The following is a 6,048-nucleotide window of genomic DNA, read 5'->3' as shown; positions in this document are numbered from 1 at the left end:
GAGAGACACGAATAATAATAATAATAATAATAATAATAATAATAATAATAATAATAATAATAATAATAATAATGATGTCGCCGCCGCCAGGTTAGGCCGGTCACCTAGGAGGAAATGCAATACTACGCTAAGCTTCGTTCCTGTATAGCCACACGGGGTCGAAGAGCAGCAAAAGGTCTAGCTAGTTTCAGACGTAACAAAAAACGTGATTTAAGCAATTTCTGCTGGCCTGAGGCAAAAGTTGAAAGTAAGTTGTCGTACTGGGACTGGGAAACTTGGTAAAAAGGGAATTGAGCCAACGGCACGTGGTGTTCCCAAGCGGTCACCCATCCAAGTACTGACCACGCCCAATGTTGCTTAACTGCGGTGATCGGACGAGAACCGGTGTATTCAACATGGTATGGCCGTTGGCGAGAGAACGGAGCTTGAAACGTCCATACGAACCGCAAAGCGAGTTTCCTGGAGGTCTTTGTGGCGCGGGGGCGTTGGCAATGGTGCAGGGGTGTGCTCGGAGGTCGCCGTCGCGGAGCGGGCGCGGGTGGTTGTCGCGCTCCGCGGCGAAACGTAACCTAACTCGACTTAACCCCACTTCTCGTAACCTAACCCCAAAAAAACGCGCGCGCTGGCGCGCGCGCGCACACACACACGGGAAGTGTCTAGGGTTGTAATAATAATAATAATAATAATAATAATAATAATAATAATAATAATAATAATAATAATAATAATAATAATTACTGAAGGTGGTTGTGAAGGGGCCGGCGCTGTAGCGCAGGGGCAGCGTGCCTGCCTCGTAGCTGGGGGGCCCGGGTTCAATTCCCGGCCAGGCAAAGGAATTTTACCTCGTTCTAATGGCTGCTTTGAGGTCCACTCAGCCTGCTTGCTTAGGGGCTGTAGTGCCATGGGGGTTGGTCTGGTTTTCATTGTAAAGGACAAAGCAGGAGGATTTTTAGCAATAAGGTAATGCAGTAGTAGTAGTAGTAGTAGTAGTAGTTCTTCCCTCGTTAGCTTATGATTTGAATGTTTTGCACTGTCTTTCGATGTATATGAAGTAGGACAGATAGATAAAATCAGAGTGGAGTTGATAACAAGGCTAACAGATGCTGCTCTTTTTTTTAAAGGTGTGGTGGCCCTGAAAAGGGCCGTTTGTTAAGAATGCAGCAAGGCAGAAAACCTGGCACCTTACTTGGAGCTGGTGTATTTGGTAACTGCCTTGGTACCCTCACTGACGGCGTGCTTGGCCAGCTCACCGGGCAACAGGAGGCGGACGGCAGTCTGGATCTCCCGACTGGTGATGGTGGAGCGCTTGTTGTAGTGGGCCAGACGGGAAGCCTCAGCGGCGATGCGCTCGAAGATGTCGTTGACAAAGCTGTTCATGATGCTCATCGCCTTGCTGGAGATGCCAGTATCAGGATGTACCTGTTTAAGCACCTTGTAGATGTAGATGGCATAGCTTTCCTTCCTCTTGCGCTTCTTCTTCTTGTCTCCCTTGGAGATGTTCTTCTGGGCCTTGCCGGCTTTCTTGGCTGCCTTTCCGCTTGTCTTGGGTGGCATGGTTGTCTCGGATGTCTCCTAGAAAGTAAATTTTGCGGGCCTTTTTTTTTTTTTTTTTTTTTGCTGTGAGCAAGTACCTGGGAGCCCCGGGGCGAAAATATTGCCCCTCTACTCATCTGTTTCCGCGGGATACCGATGAGACGGAAAATCACTGTTACTTGCACTGGGGGGGGGAAAAACAATCTGTTTTAGGGGGGTGAGTCCCTAAATCAGTGGTGAAACCCCCGAAACATCGCTAAATTTTGTTTTCAACTAGAGGTAGGAAGGGGATACCATTGCATTCTTAAGAAACGGGCGTTTTCAGGGCAGATTTCTAGTAATTAGTGATGGTTTAGTTAAATTTGGAAAAGGCCGAAATTATGGATTATAAGTGAGCCAAGGGCCTCTAAATTTGTACCGGGTATTAGGCTTCTTGGTTCTTATAATCCGTTTTAGCAGAGAGACTCCTGGGTCGTTTGACTGGGCCGAGAGTATTCTAGACTTGGCCATCCTAGCAATTTTGTTAATTTGGAACCGAATAGTTGGGATACGCAAGTCGTGTCTAATTTTGATGTTCGAAACGTACCATGGTGGCTTAATCATTTTTCGCAGTGTTTTATTTTGAAATGTTTGTAGCTTGCGTATGTGAGTCTTGGCAGTGTAGCCCCAGGCCTCACAGCCGTACAGAAGGATGGGTCTCACACATGCTAAATAAATATTTCTCTTTATGGTAGGAGAGATATATTTATTTGAAAGCAATGGTTTAAGACAGGCCACCCTTGCTGATGCTCGCTGAAGGGCCTGGTTCACATTGTTACTCCAAGTTAATTTTCTATCTAAATGAAGGCCGAGATATTTGACAACACGGGCCCATGGGAGGACCGTGTTGCCAATTCTAAGATGGTCAAGTCTAGGTATTCTCCAGGTGAACGGGATTGCCTGAGTTTTGTCGGCATTTATTTTAACTTTATTAATTTTGCACCAGTCCCTAAAACAATTTATCCAGGACTGCAGCAGCCGAATGGCATCACATCGCCGTCGTTTCGAAGTGTAGACGGCTATGTCATCGGCGTACTGCTGTATCTCTACTCCCGGAACTATAGGTAGGTCGTTTACATATAGGCCGTACAATGTAGGGGACAGCGTTCCACCCTGTGGTACTCCTGCCTGCAGAGACCGAGGGGTGGATTTTTCTCCATCACAGGACACGTAAAATTTTCTATTATATAGGTAGGAGTGAATAATTTTGACTAGGTATGGGGGAACATGATATTTACCTATTAATTTTGAAATAAGATTGTCATGCCAAACCGTATCGAATGCTTTTTCAATATCGAAAAATACAGCAGGGACTGTACGGCGTAAATTAAACGACCTAGTAGCATACTGAGCAAGACGCAGCACTGCAAGAGGAGCGCTACGTCTTGACCGGAATCCGAACTGTTCCGGTCTCATTATGCTATGTCGCAGAAGGTGACCATTGAGTCTATTGAGAATAAGTCTCTCGAAGATTTTAGATAAGTGCGATAACAGGCTAATAGGACGATAATTTTGTGGGAATAATTTGTCCTTTCCAGGCTTGGGAAGAACAACTATTTTGGCTGTTTTCCAAAGCTTAGGAAAGTACCCCGTGGTAAAACAGGCCGAAAAGATGGATGCCAAAAACAGTACTGCTTTATAGGGCAGGAATTTAATTTCTTTGTTGGATAGCCTGTCATCGCCAGGAGACTTATTCTCCTTAAGGCCCTTGATAATTTTGCGGACCTCTGCAGGCGTCACTTTTTCGATGTCATTGTCTGGAGTCCATTGTCTTATGAAAGTTGAGACCTTTCTTCGTGCGGCACGAGTCCGTAGTTCGTCATTGTCATCGTTAATATCGTCATGTGTCACACATTGATTCTCAATAGAATCAGCAAAGGCCTCAGCTTTATCGTAAGGGGAGAATACCAGGCCCCTAGTGCCGTGAATAGCTCGGCTAGGTTCCCGGGTTCGAGTCAGACAGCGGGTGGTTTTCCAGAAATTGCGGTCTGGCTCGTGTTTTGTAAGGGAGCGGCAGAATTCTTCCCATTTTTCAATCTTGCGCTCCAACAATCGTTTGCGGACTTCCCGGGCGAGTTCGTGGTATTCCGCCCGGTCAGCAGGGTCACGGTACAATTGCCATCTTTTCCTATATCTATTCTTAATATAGATCAAATCCTTGAGGAGATCTGGTGTACCATTATCGTCCCGATGGCTCGTGTTGGTATTAATATTATTATTATTATTATTATTATTATTATTATTATTATTATTATTATTATTATTATTATAATTTGGATTGTTATTATTATTATTATTATTATTAATATTGGGATGGCGACCAGGGCCAGTCGCGTTCCCGCCATGATGAGCGGGAGTACGAATGCCATTGTTGCGCATCCCATTGTTGTTGTCATGGGCCGAAATGGAATTTCGTGCAGCATTTAGAGCATATTTCCGAGCATTCCCCATCTTATTATAGAGATGTTGAATAGCCCGGTCAATATCCTCCCTGCTGCGAGGTTCGAAAGGCTGTAAATTTTTGTTAACGTGCCATCGGAACTTATGGAAATTCATAGGAATACGGTCAACAATGGGAGATGGCGCCTGTGGGCGGGACCAAGCAAGATTGAAAATAATGGGATCATGGTCAGAATTTAGTACATTTGGGACCGAAAAAGTAATGCTGGGTGCATAATATTTAGATATCGCAATGTCAATAACATCTGGACGTCCGCGAGCCGGATAAATAGTGGGCTCAGTCGGACCATGAACTTTAATATTACTATCCCTTACAAAACGTTGTAGTATTCTCCCCTTAGGGTTTGTCACTCGTGAATTCCAGTCAGGATGCTTGGAATTGATGTCACCACAGATGATAGATGAAACGTTCCCATTGTTATTTAATAATGTTTCAATTTCCAAGGTATGAAGGGGAGCATTAGGAGATAAATAAGCCGCAATAAGCCTGTAATGGAAGTTACCATGGTGGAGTTCAATACCAAGAGATTCAATTACACCCTGAGGGAGGGGGTCAATGAGGTGGTGAGTAAGGCTAGACTTAATCAGCACCGCCACGCCCCCCGCCTCAGCGTGAAGCCGGTCTTTACGGTACATAGTGAAATTTTTAATTTTGAAAATGTGAGGGGGTTTGAGCCACGTTTCACCTAGCAGCATGATGTCAATATTGTAATCAGAAATAAACGACTCGAGTTCATATTTCTGATTAACAATACTCTGACAGTTCCAAGCACAGACTGTCAAGTCCATTGTCAGAATAAATCAAAGATTTAAGGTTCTGAGAAGTACTGCAATGCAGCACCTATCAGAACGGTAATCTTGTCAAATGTATTCTGACACTGTTTCAGTTTAGAAGTGGTGTCTTTTAATATCGGCATTAGTTTCGAAAAATTTATCTGCCTGCAGATGTCAAGTATATCCTTAAGGCCTGACAGGTCAGACCCCAAGGAGGATGATGAGGGGGTGGGCTCGGTAGGTGGGGGGGTAGCACCGGTCACTGCATTAGCAAAGGTAATATTCGGATTTATTTCCTTTGCTATGAGAGTACGTTTTTTCTGGGCTTTTTCGTACTCTCTGGCTATTTTTGCCTCCATGATATTTCTGAAGAGCGAGCATCCCCTCCAGGAGGCAGGATGCTCACCCTTACAGTTAGCGCACTTGGCCTTAGCTTCGGGGGTTAAGGGACAAGCTGCGGTGGGATGGTTATCACCACATTTAACGCATCTTACAGGCATATGGCAGTAGTTGGCGGTGTGACCCCACCGTTGGCATTTAAAACACTGAGAGGGACCCTCTCTTCCCTGATAGGCCTCAATGGTAACCCTCGTACCACACAAATATTTCAGAGAGTAGATAGTCTCTGAAAATTTTGTCTTAGGGAGGGTCACGCTCATGACGCTCAGCGGTATCTGTGTGTTCGACACAGGGTCTTTTCTGGTGAACTGGTAGATATCACGGGGTTCGTAGCTGAGCGCCATGAGCTCGTCTCGAACCCAGTCAACACCCACAGATGGTACAATATTCCTAATAATTACTTTAAGTAGCCTATTGCTAGGCAGCTGGTGCGTATAGTGAGCACTACTAGAATCCTCAAAATATTTCTTCATTAGGAGGTAATCCTCCTCATTTTCAGCATGAAACTTTATGGAGTCTCTCTGATTTATCGCCCGTATTTCCCCAGTGCATTTAGTTTTAAGGTAGTTAAAATGACGCTGATAGTTTGCCTTGTCGTACACAACAATAGGCGGAACAGAGATTTTCCTAGGGGCAGAAACCTCCATGGTCTCACTCACAGCCCCACCAGGGTTCGAGCCCTCTTCGATCCCAGCCTGAGCATTTTCAGGCAGGGATTGGGAGGAAATAGGCTGGGACTCAGACACGTTTCCTGGGCTCGTCTGAGTAGGAATAAAAGCAGCACTATCTGTATTACCACTGGTGGGCAAAGACTCAAGCACTTGAAAACTATTTCGTAGTGGT

At 45.1% G+C, this 6,048-nt stretch overlaps 1 non-coding gene across 1 annotated transcript; it reads right to left on the bottom strand.

Annotated features, from left to right (window-relative positions):
• Positions 1 to 293: 293 nt before the first annotated feature.
• Positions 294 to 412, bottom strand: LOC137500653 (5S ribosomal RNA). The gene has a single exon (XR_011018161.1). It is a non-coding gene; the product is annotated as a 5S ribosomal RNA (ribosomal RNA).
• Positions 413 to 6,048: the final 5,636 nt, after the last annotated feature.

The sequence above is a fragment of the Anabrus simplex genome, chromosome 4 (genome assembly GCF_040414725.1).
Source record: "Anabrus simplex isolate iqAnaSimp1 chromosome 4, ASM4041472v1, whole genome shotgun sequence".
NCBI lineage: Eukaryota > Metazoa > Arthropoda > Insecta > Orthoptera > Tettigoniidae > Anabrus > Anabrus simplex.
The sequence above is the reverse complement of the archived record's forward strand: the minus strand, read 5'-3'. Positions and strand labels throughout refer to the sequence as shown.